This window comes from Palaemon carinicauda, chromosome 25 (genome assembly GCF_036898095.1).
Source record: "Palaemon carinicauda isolate YSFRI2023 chromosome 25, ASM3689809v2, whole genome shotgun sequence".
Lineage (NCBI taxonomy): Eukaryota > Metazoa > Arthropoda > Malacostraca > Decapoda > Palaemonidae > Palaemon > Palaemon carinicauda.
Genome location: NC_090749.1, coordinates 97668143 through 97683193, shown reverse-complemented (window position 1 = coordinate 97683193; position 15051 = coordinate 97668143).

The window sequence follows — 15051 nt, the reverse complement described above, 5'->3', positions numbered from 1 at the left end:
CTCTGCGAATAAAGTTGGTGATTTTCGCTCTAAGTTGTTTTAGTGACAGGTCACTGCCCGACGTTTCTCCTTTAAAAAGCTGTCCTCCACCAAAGTCAGAAGTTCTTCGAAGATAGACCTTAAGACTCTCCACTGGGCATAGAGAGACATCTTCCTTCAGGGGGCAGATTCTCCAAGGGCCCCATCTTTTGGTGGGAAGTTCATTTTTAGCGAGAAACGTGGGGTCGGGGAAGAGGGTAAGTTCCCCCGTGTCGGCGAACTGTATCTGGCCCTCTTCTCTTGATAATGCCACTATTTCACTGACTCTGGCTCCCGAGGCGAGAGCAAAAAGGAAGATTACTTTTTGAGTCAAGTCTTTCAGAGGCCAAGAATCGTTGTCCAGGCTAGAGGCAAAATGAAGCACCTTATCCAGGGACCAGGTGATGGGTTTCAGTGGAGGTGCTGGACGGAGTCTAGCACACGCCTTCGGGAGTTTATTGAAGATTTCACTGGATAAATCTATTTGGAAGGCGTATAGATGTGGTCTGGTCAAGGCCGATTTGCAAGTGGAAATTGTATTGGCTGCCAAGCCTTGTCCATGAAGGTGAATAAAGAAGGACATGCAAAAATCTATGGAGATTTCCGTAGGATTTTTTGCTTTGACGAAGGATACCCACTTCTTCCAGGATGATTCATATTGCCTTCTGGTAGACTTAGTTTTGTATTCCTCTAGGAAGTCCAAACTTTTCTTTGAGATCCCAAACCTTTTCTTCACGGCTAGGGAGAGAAACTCATGAGATGAAGATCCTTGATTTTCTTTGATGAAGTGAAGACAGTCGACTTCTGCACCTGTTGGGAGAGAAATGGGCCCGGCAGGGGGATCATCTTGGGCTGTAGCTCCAGGACTAGTGGGAACCAGTTGCTCCCGAGCCACTTGGGAGCCACTAGGGCTGCTGTCCCTTTGAAGGTTCTCAGTTTGGAGAGGACTTTCAGCAGAAGGTTGGGTGGAGGGAACAGGTAAATCTTGGACCATCTGTTCCAGTCCAGGGACATGGCGTCCACTGCTTCCGCTTTGGGGTTCTCGTAAGGGGCCACATATCGAGAAAGTTGCTTGTTATCGCTCGTCGTGAAGAGGTCGATCTGTAGTTCCGGGACTTGACGAGAGATGAAGGAGAATGATCTTGCGTCTAGGGACCATTCCGACTCTATGGGGCTTGTCCTCGATAGAGCGTCCGCCGTCACGTTGCGGAATCCTTGTAGGTGAACTGCAGACAGGTGCCACTTCTTCCTGTCCGCTAGGCGGAAGATGGGTAATAGCACCTGATTTAAGTGGGGCGATATCGTGCCCTGAGGATTGAGATATCTGACTACTACCGAGCTGTCCAGAGTTAGACGGATGTGTATCGAGGGACGAGGGGATAATTTCTTCAGGGTGAGAAGAACCGCCATGGCCTCCAAGATGTTGATGTGAAACGTCTTGAATAGGGGAGACTATGTTCCTTGAACTTGCCGTTGATGGGAGTGGCCCTCCCAAACCTCCAGAGAAGCGTCCGTTTGGATGTTGAGCGATGGAGGTGGAGGTTGAAGAGGGATGGATTTTTTCAAGGTCTTTGCTTCTGACCACGGGCTTAGCAGGGAGCGAAGCCTGTTCGGTAGGGGTCTCTTGAGATCTCTTCGAGCGACGGATGCGTTTCGTCTCCAGACTCCTGAGGCATCCTTTAGCTGTGCTCGTAGCACTGGGTTTGTCACTGAGGCGAACTGTAGTGAGCCGAGAACTTGCTCCTGCTGTCGTCTTGAGATCCGTTTGGATTTGAGAAGTCTTCTGACAGACCCTGCTATTTCTTTCCTTTTCTTCAGTGGAATGGAAAGGCGGTGTGACTGAAGATCCCAATGGATTCCTAACCATTGGAACTTCTGAGCTGGAGCGAGGCGAGACTTCTTGGTGTTTATTTTGAAACCCAGATGTTCCAGGAACTGGGTCACTTTGCTGCAAGCTTTCAAACATTTTTCTGGCGAAGTCGACCAGACCAGCCAGTCGTCGAGGTAGGCCATCACTTGGACGCCCTGAAGGCGTAGCTGGTGGACGATTGTGTCTGCTAGCTTGGTGAAGATTCTCGGAGCCACGTTGAGCCCGAAGGGCATGGCTCTGAAGGCGTAGCTTCTTCGATGGAGCCGGAATCCCAGGTAGGAGGAAGCGTGGTGGTTCATTGGGATGTGCCAGTAGGCATCCGCCAGGTCTATTGAGACCGTGTAGGCCTTGTGAGGCAGTAGGGCTCTTATTTGTTGAAGAGTCAGCATCTTGAATTTGTTGTTCGCAATGAACTTGTTGAGGGGTGACAAGTCGAGAATGACTCTGAGTTTGTCTGAGTCCTTCTTGGGAACACAAAACAGTCTTCCCTGGAACCTGGTGGACTTTACCCTCTTGATCACCTTCTTGTTCAAGAGTTCTAGGACGTATTTTTCCAAGAGGGGGTTTGATGGCTGGAAGAATTGGTGGAAGGTTGGAAGTGGTTGTGTCCAGCTCCAACCTAGTCCCTTCTTGATGATGCTGTGTGTCCAAGGATCGAAGGTCCAGCGATCCTGAAAGTGGCGGAGTCTTCCTCCCACCGGAAGCACTTCATTGCTTCTGGTTTCCCGAGAGTTTGCCACCTCGGCCGCTAGCTCCCCTTCCTCCTCTGCCCCTGGAGGGACTGCGCGAGGAGTCTCTGCCTGAGCCTCTACCTTTGGGATGAAAGGTAGAGGAATGTCGTTCTTAGGCAGGGGTGAAGACCGGTGATTGTGAGACCTTCGGTTGGGGGACCAACTGAAAGGTCTGTTGCGGCTGAGCGACCACTTGGGGAGTAGCGGGCGCCGGAAACTGGCGTTTTTGTTGACGCTGCTGGGGTCTTGGTTTGGAGGATTTCCTCTTAGGCTGAGGGCCTTCTTCCTGAGAGGATTTCCTCTTGCGGGACATGCCCCACTTGTTGAGAAGGTTCCGATTCTCAGAGGCGGCTTTGTCAACAATCTCTTTCACCAGAGCAGATGGAAAGAGATGCTTACCCCAGATGTTGGAGGAGATTAGTTTCCGGGGTTCGTATATTACTGCCGCGTTGGCAAACACGAACTCTCTGCAGGTTCTTCGGGCCCTGATGAAGCTGTACAGGTCCTTCATCACAGTCACTAGGTGGGTCTTGGCAAGAACCATATAGAGATCTGGGACTCTTAACGTCCCCAGCCATGACCTCGAGCTGAATTTGGTGAGACAAGGAGGCAGCTTGTCTTTCCTTGGTCTCTTGCTCCCGACGAAGAAAGTGGTCATTCAGCTTCGGGAGGTCCTCATTGAACTGACGTCCAGCCACGTCAGGTTCCAGCTTCCCGACCGTGAAGCTGGACATGCCCCACTTGTTGAGAAGGTTCCGATTCTCAGAGGCGGCTTTGTCAACAATCTCTTTCACCAGAGCAGATGGAAAGAGATGCTTACCCCAGATGTTGGAGGAGATTAGTTTCCGGGGTTCGTATTTTACTGCCGCGTTGGCAAACACGAACTCTCTGCAGGTTCTTCGGGCCCTGATGAAGCTGTACAGGTCCTTCATCACAGTCACTAGGTGGGTCTTGGCAAGAACCATATAGAGATCTGGGACTCTAACGTCCCCAGCCATGACCTCGAGCTGAATTTGGTGAGACAAGGAGGCAGCTTGTCTTTCCTTGGTCTCTTGCTCCCGACGAAGAAAGTGGTCATTCAGCTTCGGGAGGTCCTCATTGAACTGACGTCCAGCCACGTCAGGTTCCAGCTTCCCGACCGTGAAGGTAAACTGGATGTCTTTCCAGAACCTGTCGTCGGGGGGAAGGGCGAGGGAGAGAGGCCTACACTCCTCCAGAGTAGGGCAGGGCTTTCCTTCCTCCACCGCCTTCATGACCGCATGGAAGGCCTTTTCCACGAAGGGAAAGGTTGCAGAAGAGGGAGCAAGAAAGGACGGGTGCTTCTTGCTCAGAGCCGGCATTTTTGAGTTGGTAAAACCGCGACTCTTCAGGCATTCTGCCAGCATGGCTTGGGCTTTTGAGTGATCGAAAACGATCACCTCTTTGGGCTCAGTCTCCTCCTTGGAGGCCGGTTCGGACCTAAGTCGGACATAACAGTCCGGGTAAGTCTCGAAGTTAGGGAAGAATTCCACTTCTTCCAAAAGGATAGACCCTAACTTGTCGTTGATAAAGATTTTGCCAGTTGTAATTGGCATATGCTCGGTGTACCTCCAGGGGTTAGACTCCGAGCAGGAAGGGAGGTCCTTAACCGAGATCATCTTCGGTTGCTTCCATCCCATCAAACGACTTGTAATTTCTGCAGAATGCTTATTAAGCTTCTTGTCCATTAATGCCACCAATACCCGGATGGCATCTTCGGTGGCGGGCAGCAGGGGCTGCGATGCGGCGGAGGTAGAGGGGACTGGCTCCTCGACCACTACAGGAGCTGCCGGAGGTGGAGGGGCGACCTCGCCCTCCGAATCAGGCTATTCCACCTGTTCCTCTTCTTCCTCCAGATCCTCACCCATGAGGGTCCTCTGGGTGTTGTCGGACACGTCCGACATCTTCTCCACCTCGTCTAGACGACACTTGCTAAGTGTAGTCTCGATGTCTGGTTCGACGGTCAGTTGAACCAAGGGGATCTGATCCTGGGGGATCACAGAATCTGCTAATGCTTTCGGGAAAAGCATGGGCCTCATCTTCTCGCTGGGGAGATACGGCCCGGCGGCGTTCTTTTGGAAACCGCGCACCCACTTGCGCGGTTTCTCTCGAGCATTGTCCCTGGCCTCCGCGGACGGGGGGTTGTCGAACCCCTCATCAAGGAGGCCTTTGTAGATTGAGCAGGACTGTGGATCCCAATACTTCAAGTTGCCCTTCTTTGCAGTACAGGGGGCATGGGTCCGACACGCCCTATGCCCGTAGAAGTCCGGGCGGCGAACCGAGCAGAAGGGGCTCTCACACTTCAGGTACTCCTCCTGTAAAAGAAAGAGAACATGAGTACATGGAAAACAGAGTCATGTCTTACATTACTCTTAAACTTAAGATTCATTAATCTGTAGCTCTGTGTGTTATGTGAGCTCTGGATAGGTGAGCTAGAAAAGAAGTAGGAAGACACATACTTGTGAATCCCGTCCAGCCAGTTATCGTGACCTTTTCTGCCGGCAATTCCTTAGGACCTGAGGTTCAAGGAGAGGGAATGGTATTTCTATGGGGGAGCCAAACTAGGCTTCCTTATAAAGGAATTGTCCACAGAGTGGAGAAGGTCTGAAATCGTTCAGAACCTAGAGAAAAGAGGGGGAAAATAGGAGAAACACCTTTATATTTGGGAAGGTCCCGGTAAGAGACTGCACTGAGAAGCACAGAGTATGCTGGAAACATTGTACTGTACAATCATACAGCTCAGACACTGTCTTCAGGGTATGAAACAGCAAAGAAGATCAGTCTGGCTATATGTCTGTATAGGTCGACTGCAGCCGGGGCCGGTAGCCGGGGGAAGGGGTGCTTGTCCTTGGAAGCTGCAAAAGTGTCGCCGGCAAGCCGGAGGCCTGGTCCGGCGGGGTGAATCCATCAAGGCTACACACTGAGCAGCCGAGAGGTAGGAAACACCTATAGGGGCGACCGCCTGCATGGCGGCAGGTCGCCGGCAGGGCGGTGGCCACCGGCAGCCAGCAGGCTGTCGGCGTTGGTGAACCTAGCTGGGTACATAAGATGGAAGGTTGTCTGAGAAGTCGGCGGCAGCGGCGGCAAGGGGCGGCGGCCCCTGGCAGCCGGCCGGCTGTCGCCTTAGGTAGTCCTCAGATAGGAACATCCTATGAAGTAGGAATGTCACCTGGGGTGCTGGCGGCTAGCGGCAGCAAGGGGCCGCGGCCCCCGGCAGCCGGCAGGTTGTTGCCTTAGGTAATCCTCAGATAGGAACGTCCTATGAAGTAGGAGAGTCACCTGGTGTACCGGCGGCTATTGCCGGCAGGCGGAGGCGGCAGTGGACCGGCACCATGATAGAAGAGAGAAAGATAAGGAGGGAAGGGGGAAGGGTAATGTCCGATACCCAACCGGCTTCCCTCCGGAAACAGTGTGCTCATGATAGGGGGGGAATATGCCTATCACCCGGCGGCAGGGAGCCGGCAGACGGCTGGGTGCCTATGGTAATCCAAGGGAGGATCAGAGGACACTTTAAACAGGGGGGGGGAGGGTGATCTTCTGCCGGCAGGACGGCTGCTAACACTACCCCATAGTTCGACTATGAGGGGGAAGTGTAGCAGAGCGGCCAGCCAAGCAGGAGAGCACAGCTTAACCTACAATTCTCCCTGAGGGGGAATTGTAGGACAGCGGACAGGGGTGTGAAGGCAAGCCGACACAAAGGGATAGAGTGGTGGTAGGGGAGTGAGGGGGCAGAAGTGGTCGTGACCCTAAAGCTCCCAAGGAGTGGGGTAATCTGTTTTCTATACTATCCAGGCAGGAGAGAAGCACTCTCCAACCCTAGGGTAGGTTAGCACAGAGTAGGAACAGAACTGGTGTACTGTCCTAAACTATAATAAAACAGAATCCCCCAAGGCCTAACCTAAACCAGGAGATCTCCTCCTAGATTAGGGAGGGCTGGGGAGACGTATCGCTAGGCTACAGGAGGAAGGGACGTGTCCCAACCAAGAGCAGTCTAGGGGGAAGGTCAGGGCTCTTCCACCTTCAGTCTCAGTCGATACCTAAAGGGAAAGGTGTTCCCTAAGGGTGGACTGGGATGAACGATAGGTACTCTGGGATTCTGTCCGAAATCCCCCCATAAACTATGGTAGGGAAGAGGGAAGAACGACCTAGCCTAACCTACCCGAAATTTTTCGGGTAAGGGGCTAAGAATAGCAAGGCTACCCAGAGGGAGGTTACCCTAAGGTAACAGGGGAGATAAGGAATCATACAAGGGTCCCAACGTTGGTTAGGTGTGACATGGATGGACCAGGCACGGTCCCTTGTATGGTCCCTCGAAGGCGAAAGATATGTGCAACACTGAATCTTGTATATGTTTAAAAATGCCTATATCTTCATTAACATAACACTAGGAACACTATTATATCATGCAGAAGTAAACATGAACACTAGGCTGCGGCCTATGCTAGGCTGAAAGATTAGTATGGGGTCGGCTAACTAAGAGCGCCGAAGACTACCAACGGCATAATATAACTTATTCCTAATAATGAAGACTAAATAACTACAGTAATGATATTTAATTAGTTATAAGGCCGGGAAAGCTGTTCTGGCTAGCTAAATAACGCATGCACGGCGAACAGCTGTGCCGTAAAATGGCGCCTCTGGGCAAGGCACAGCTCGGCCACAAAACACAAGATTTTAGCGTAAAAAGTCGTTACTCTACGGCCAGAGCTTATTTAAACTATACAAGAACCTGGTACTCAACTTTCCAGAAGAAGGCAATGCAGAATGTTGAGACATGGTGAAAGATACACAAGATTAAGGTTGATCACTGGGAACAAACAAGCTGAGCGGTGAGCTACCTAGAAAGGAATGAGGACGGACGTGACGTTACACAAGTATGGCGTCGGGTTGTTTACGTTGCGAGTACCGTAACAGTAACGAAGGTAGGGTAACTTTGGAACGGCACCTCAGTTACCTCGCCACCTTTCCCCCTCGAAGGGTAAACGCTAGGTGGGGTGCAGATGGCCATGTGACGTTTTAATGCATGCGTCCCCTGTTGATATACGATATTCTAAAGGGAAACCCTTAGAGTACTCGCGCCAGAAGTTAGAATTCTGTGAAAACCTTTAGTATAATTCTCTGGGAATATTATGGTAGTTATATATATCCAAAGGAAGCTACTGAAGGAACCTCCCATCAGGACGACATGGCTTGAGCCCAAAAATACTGTGTTTACGTTGGACGACTCTTGATATTTTACACGTTTCCTCATAGGTTAGGTTAGGTGGATGTGTGTAAGTTTTACAGCTTCTCTTATATTATACGTTTTCTCCTAGGTTAGGTTAGATGGGTATGTTTAAGATGGACAGCTAATCACAGTTTATACTTTTTACCTGTTTACCCATCAGAGTTTGGCTGAAACTGTAATTTAACCACTAAACACACCACCTAACCAACCTAAGAGGAAATGTATAAAAACGATTAAAAAGGATTAGCTATCTAACACACCCACCTAACTTAACCTAGGAGAAAAGGTATAATTTATTATTTTGTTCCGTAACTGAAATACAAACCTACCCTAGTTATTAGGGGTATTACTTTTTGCCATTAAAATTTGGCAAGGGTTAACTACCCATCCCACTAGTTAGTGGGGGGCAGGAGGTTGTAGTTTGCTACCCCTCCCACTCACACCTGTGATTGAGCTCACTTTGCTTTTGGGTCGGATGGTGAACCCTCATTGCCGCTTTTCATCCTTACCAAATAATTGGATTGCCATTAATGCTTTTTATGCTTTCTCATTACCATGCGTACCTACCCTGGACTTGAAGGCCAGCCCTGAAGTACCTTCATGTCCGCTGAGGACACTGATCCTCACACCCTTTGTCTGTTATGGTGAGGTCAACGGTGTGATAGTGATAACAAGTGTAATGAGTGTCGGAAGTTTTGTTCAAAGCAGAAAAAACCTAAGGCTTCTTCTTTCGCTTCCTGACCTTCCTCCGAAGCTCCTGCTTGTTTGGTCTCTTCTTAGAAACCGTCGAGTAGTAGCGCAGGCCCTTTAACACCTGGTCAACTTTGGTCCTCGAGAGACTGTTTTGCTTCCCCTAGTGAAGCGGCCCTGCCTCTTCCCCTGGGGGAGTCCATGGCTCTTTCTCCTTTTTCCAGGTGTGGTCATCCTTGGGGTTACCAGGTCTGCCCTCCAAGGATAACCTGCTGCAACTCCTTCGCTGTGGTGCTAGTGTGCAGCCCTCGTTGCCGTCAGAGGTGGCTCCTCTTGCTCACTTCAGTGTTATTGTGTCAAAGGTGTCGTCCGCTGCCCGTCCTGCTGACGCACCTTCTCCTTCAGACTTTTCTGCTGTTTTTGTAGACTGTGCTTCCCCGCTGCCGAACATCCTTCGAGGGGGAAGCAAAGTCCTTCGTCTATCTCTCCTGCCAGTGTTTCTTCCCCTCGGGGAAGTTTACTCATAGAGACTCCTCTTTGGAGGACTTCTGGTGCTTAAGGTCAGCTTGCTGAACTACCTGCCCCAAGAGGGCGTTACTGCTCTCGTCGTGCTCGCTCTCCTCTTCGCTTTAGATGTGCGCCTTCACCATTGGTGAAAAGGCACCATTTTGGCTCTTCAGCTTCGCCTACGCAGCCTTCCTCGGCAGAGGAGCCTCCTCGTCTGTCGTCTTCTGCCCCCTCGACCTTCGGCTCCTGGACCTTCTTCTGATGACTCTGCCGCTAGTCCTCGGATTGCAGCCTTGGACACTCCTGTTGATTGTGTGCGATCCCCTATCGTGGATGTTCGCCCTTCCAAAGGTCACATCCCGGTTCCAGTTCTTCCTTCGCGCCAATGTTCTGCTTCTTGCTCTCCTCCTGACCTGCCGTCTCCGTTCCTGACACTGATTCTGCAACTACCTGCTTGCCATGTGATCTACACACACTTTTTTAGAAGGAAAGATGAATTCTAAAATCGCAGTTATTTGGCTAATCTCGAAACAAAGTAATCAATCATGTTTCAGCATTTTTACCATACCCATAATTCATAACCATAGACAAAGGACGATCGGGAATTTTTATCCACAATCCATTGATAAAAACCAAAATACCATAGCGAGAAGAACACATCCTTCGGATAACAATAAGGAACAATATTCGGTAATACTACAGTTTCCGCCAAATTTGGATAGCTATTATTCTTTATTTAAATATTTTTTAGATGACTCATACAAAAAGGTTTCTCGAATCTGCAAATTAATGATTATGGGAGTATTTGCCTATAGGTATTGGTACTTATTGCTATCCCTAGGATGTTTATGTTACCATGTTAGTATTTCTCACGAAGGTATTTTGTTTTTTGTCAGTGCATTGTGGGTAAAAATGCCTGATCACCCATTGTTTATGGTCATGAATTATGGGTACGGTAAAAATGCTGAAACATGATTAATTACTTTGTTTCGAGATTAGCCAAATAACTGCGATTTTAGAATTCATCTGTCCTATAAAAGTGTGTGTAGATCTGGGATTGCTGAATCCCTTAATAGATATATTATTTCTAACACTCATTTTGGGGTAATTTTTAGAAAATGCTATCTAATCTATTGGGTTAGCCAGTGGGTGGAAAAGTTGGGGAATACTTGCTGTCATGTAACTTAAGAAGTGGTGTAGTACTTGGGCTCAAGATTTATCATGTTTCCTGGTTGGTTTTCTGGTAGTGAACTAGTGAACTAGGGCTTAAGACCCTAAGTGCACCTCATGTGGTGTATTATAGCAGTTATGTAGGTTTCTTTGCAACATTCTTTCGGCCCCTAGCTCTTCTTGGTGTACACCATTCTACATTATCTTCTTCCTCTTCCCCACTATTATCTCAACGTTAAGGGAGCGGTTGCCTGATGCACCTTCTTCAATGCTTTATATCAAAGGCATCCTCTTCTACTAAACCTCTTTTCTCCATATCATCCTTCACCTTATCTCGCCATTTAATTCTCTACCTCTCTCTTGATCTTCTACCCCTAACAGGCTCATCCCAAGCCCTCTTTACTCCCTCCCCACCATCCATCCGCAACATGTGTCCACACCATCTCAGTCATGACACACTTATCACCTCTGTATTCTTTACTGCGTATGCTATTGTTTTTATATCATCATCATTCTATTATTTTAGCACTAGGGTGCTAAATGGTCTTATAGGCCCCAAATCTAAGCTATACAGCCTAAATGCATAAATCCAGTCTAATTCAAAACTTTCTAGTATGAAAAATGAGAGACTGAACGATGCAATCCAAGGAGAATGAGGATAGGAATATTGACCATACTAGAATTAAACTGATGGATAGGAGTATTGATATAATGCAGCTAAACTTTATTAAACAGACATCGAGTTTGCTTGTCTTTTTGTCCGATGTCACTTTGTCTGACGACACTTTGTCCACATCTTTTTGTCCAATGTCCTTTCATCTGATGGACTTTTGGTCCAATGACATTTGGTCCAATTTCTAAAGAAAACAAGTCTTGTAAGGGATAGTTATTACCGTTTACTTCACTTCTGTGTTAAAAGTTTATACCTTATTGGCTTTTATGATAAAGTAATTTGCTCATTTTGTAATTACTCCATTAGTCATTCTTAACATTCTCTTTTTCCTTCTCTCTATTTAGTATGGTACTCTATATATAGTGTGGTGCAAGTTTAGTACTTCAGTGTCTGAATCTGCTCATCCTGAAATGGCAAAGTTCATACAATTAACGAAGAAGAAAAGAAAAGTAGTAGATGAAAGTAATTACATCTACAATATTCATTCAACTAATACAAAACTTGGAAAAGAATACTGGAGGTGTGAGAAAAGGCAGGGAAAAGAATACTGGAGGTGTGAGAAAAGGCAGCTGTGTTCAATGCGTATTCACATGGTTATGGAAGACAACGTACCAAAAATCATTTATTTTTCTGGTGAGCACCTTCATCCCGCAAATTTAGATGCATTAAATGCTAGAAAAGCATTTGTTGAAATTAAAGAAGAAGTGATTGAAAACATAGCAGCAAGTTGGCGTACCATATTATTGAGAAAGATTACGGAGATACCTGAAAATACTTGCTCTCAGCTCCCTTGTGTGCAAGTACTTTCAAAGACTATTCAAAGGTGCCGACAAAAGCATTCCGTATTTTCTGCTAATCCAGGGGCTAGACATGGATTTAAAATCCCTGACGAATACGGTTTGATAATGGCGAACAGTTTCTAAGATAGGAATTAGGCATCGAGGATCATCAAAGAATTCTAATATTTGCATCAGAAAGAGCTCTCGAAGATATAGCATCATATTGTCGTTGGGCATGTGATGGGACATTCAAAATTGTGCCAGAACAGTGGTATCAACTATTTTGCATTCATGTACAAGTTAATGGTAGCAGTTTCCCTCGGGTCTTTGCATTACTGCCGAATAAAACCTGGCAGACATATGAATCAGTTTTCAAGCAATTAAAAATTATGCAACCTAATGTAGATGCCATTGATCTCATGGCAGCTTTCGAAGTTGCGATTCATAAGTTATTTAATTCATCATTCCCTAATTCATGTATCGTTGCATTATTGTTTTATCTGAGGCAGTCCATATTTAGAAAAATTGTTGATCTTGGTCTCAAAGAAAAATATAACAAACACTGAATTCTGTCCTCAAGTAAGATGTTTCTTTGCATTAGCATTTCTCCCTACTGAAGATGTTGAGGAGGCATATGAGGAATCGATAGACGATGACAAAATACCTTCCGAATTAATTGCTTACTTTGATGTGACTTACATGGGAGTTGTAAGAGGGCGTGGTGCGAGACAAAGGAGAGATCCACCTATTTTCCCATTAGATGTATGGAATGTTAATGAGCGTATTCTTCAAGATTTACTCAGATCAAACAATGCTGCAGAGGGGTTTCATTCTGCTATAAAACGTTCATCGGGTGGAGCACATTTAAACATTTGGAAATTTATCAAAATCTTGAAGGAAGAAAAAGGATTTATTCAAGGTAAAATGAATCAAATACTTCAAGGAGATCCGTCAAATTCTTGTTCACGATATAAAAAAAATCACTGAACGTCTCAAAAGATTGGTAACTGGATATGAGTCAATGAGGAAAACAGAGTTTTTGAAGAATGTGGCATATAATTTGCACCAATTTCAAATAATCATTCTAATTCTTTTTTTCTTTTTTTCTTTAAATCATTCATTATTTTACATATGTGTTACTATCAAAATTATCAACTTTTATTTGCTTATTTTATTTTCACTTCAGATGTTATTTCTTACATCTCTTACCGTTAATACTCAAAGAATCAGCTACGCTAAAAAGTTATTATTCCGCAAAGAGTAGTTATGTTATGTTGAGCAGTTTTTCTTCAATTCTATATTGTCAGACACTTCCTTTTAATTTTACTTTCTTAACTAGTTATTTTCACTTCTATACTTTGGAGTTTGGCAATTAATTATTATAAACAACAAAGGAGAAAGAGGTCCTTACAAGATTTAATTTTCTATTGGGGAAGTTATGGATTGGCTAGGGTTTCTTCTTTCATCTATTATGGATTGAAACTATTTAAAATTGGACCAGATGTTGTTGGACCAAAAGTCCATCGGACGAAAAGACAATGGATAGAAAGACGTGGACGAAGTGTCGTCGGACGAAGTGACATCGGACGAAATGTTGGTACACGATCGAGTTTAAATACATGCACTTGCGAACAAGAACATTATTAAAATTCAAGCAAAATAAAACATGAGCTAGCAGGCTTACACAGCTTGGTCTGTTATTAGTGCAGGGAAGAGCAAGTGATAAGATAAAAAAGCAAAACCGTTACAACGTACGAGCATATATGAAACATGTGCGGTACCATATCAATGCCAAGTATAAAGAAAATGTTTTAGATTACTTAGGCTCAGCAAACCATCATCTGATTGGCTGTCTAGTCCTATATTTGTATTTCAAATTTAATTCTTAACAATAAAATAACCTATATGTTGTTTGAATAGTAGTTTGTTAAGGATCATTGTTATTAGTCAATATTTGTTTGAAGATCTTGGCTGATATTTTTCTTTGTTGCTAATAATTGTTTTTTTTTTTTCTTGACAGATCCATTCTCTCCATAAAGGTAGGATCACCATGATGCACCTGAGCCTAGAATTTTAGATTTTATTCTTTCTAATTAGATTTATGTCTTTGTTGCAACGCCAGCCTCATACATGGTAATTTTGAGTACAACATGGTACCCAATTGTCATGGTCAGAATTTTGTACCATTGATGTAAATGCTACTGATAATTTTACATATGCAGTATAGGTGAAAAGATTATCTTAGTGATTTGGGAACTTTTACCACAGAAGGAGATAGTATCCTGTGGTGATCTAGAAATGATGTAACATCTACTGAGATCTATGAAAGGATGTCTTTTTCGCTTTGTATTTTGCAATGAGTTTGATTTTTTACATTTAAAACTGAATGTGTTTTTCTCTGGTGATATTTAAGGCCTATTGAATACTATTTTCAAATATGTATGCTCCATTTGTATTGAAATCTTATTTGCACATTTATATCAATGTTTTTATGACGTTATGTGATTATTTGCATGCAAACTTATGATATATATTAAGCTGTATTATTCCATTGTTTATACTATTTCCAATGTCATGAACCGTTTTATGTTAGAAATGTGATTATATAATTATGTAGAAAGTAAGATTTGCATGTTAGTTTGGGCTCATTGTGTATAATGCTACATTGAAGGCTTCTCTTGAATAAGAAATGGTTATTCTGTCGAGTAATTTAATTTGCTTTTGTTTTAGAATAGATAAGTTTTGCATTCAGAAAAGAATTATGAGGATTTAACCAGAAGTTCACACATTACAGCCTTTAATGAAACTTGCTTTGCTTATTACTATAATCAAAAGGTATAGATTTTAATATCTTGAACATTCTTTTCACAGAGGAAGAGAATAATGGAGGTAGATGATTTTAGGTAGGAGAGGGTCTCTTCTTTAGATCTTAGATTTTTGCTCGCGAAATTATTCTCGTTCGTTAGAATTGCTAGTTTAAGCTTTCCTTATTCCCTGGCGACCGCTTTCGCTAATTCCCGCTGCTTGTTTTCCTGCTTGCTTGCTTTGCGCGCTGTCTGTGTTCCTTGATTCTTATTCCTCTGTGAAAAGATTAGTCACTAAAATATTTTCATGTTGAGTATTCCATCTGATTTTTTTACCATTTTACTTGTCAATAAAAACCTTCAATGTTGCATCCATGGTGCAAGAAACTCTACGTGTGGCTGCAGATGGTGAGTGTTAATACTTTTCTTTTTAGCGTTTTTAATCTTTTTATTATTTCCACAATCTTAATTCGCATTTGTAATTCTTTTCCAGATGTTTTAGGTTTCAGATTATTTGGTTCGATATTCTGCATCATTTGTTGGTTTGGTCTTTTGTAAGCTTTT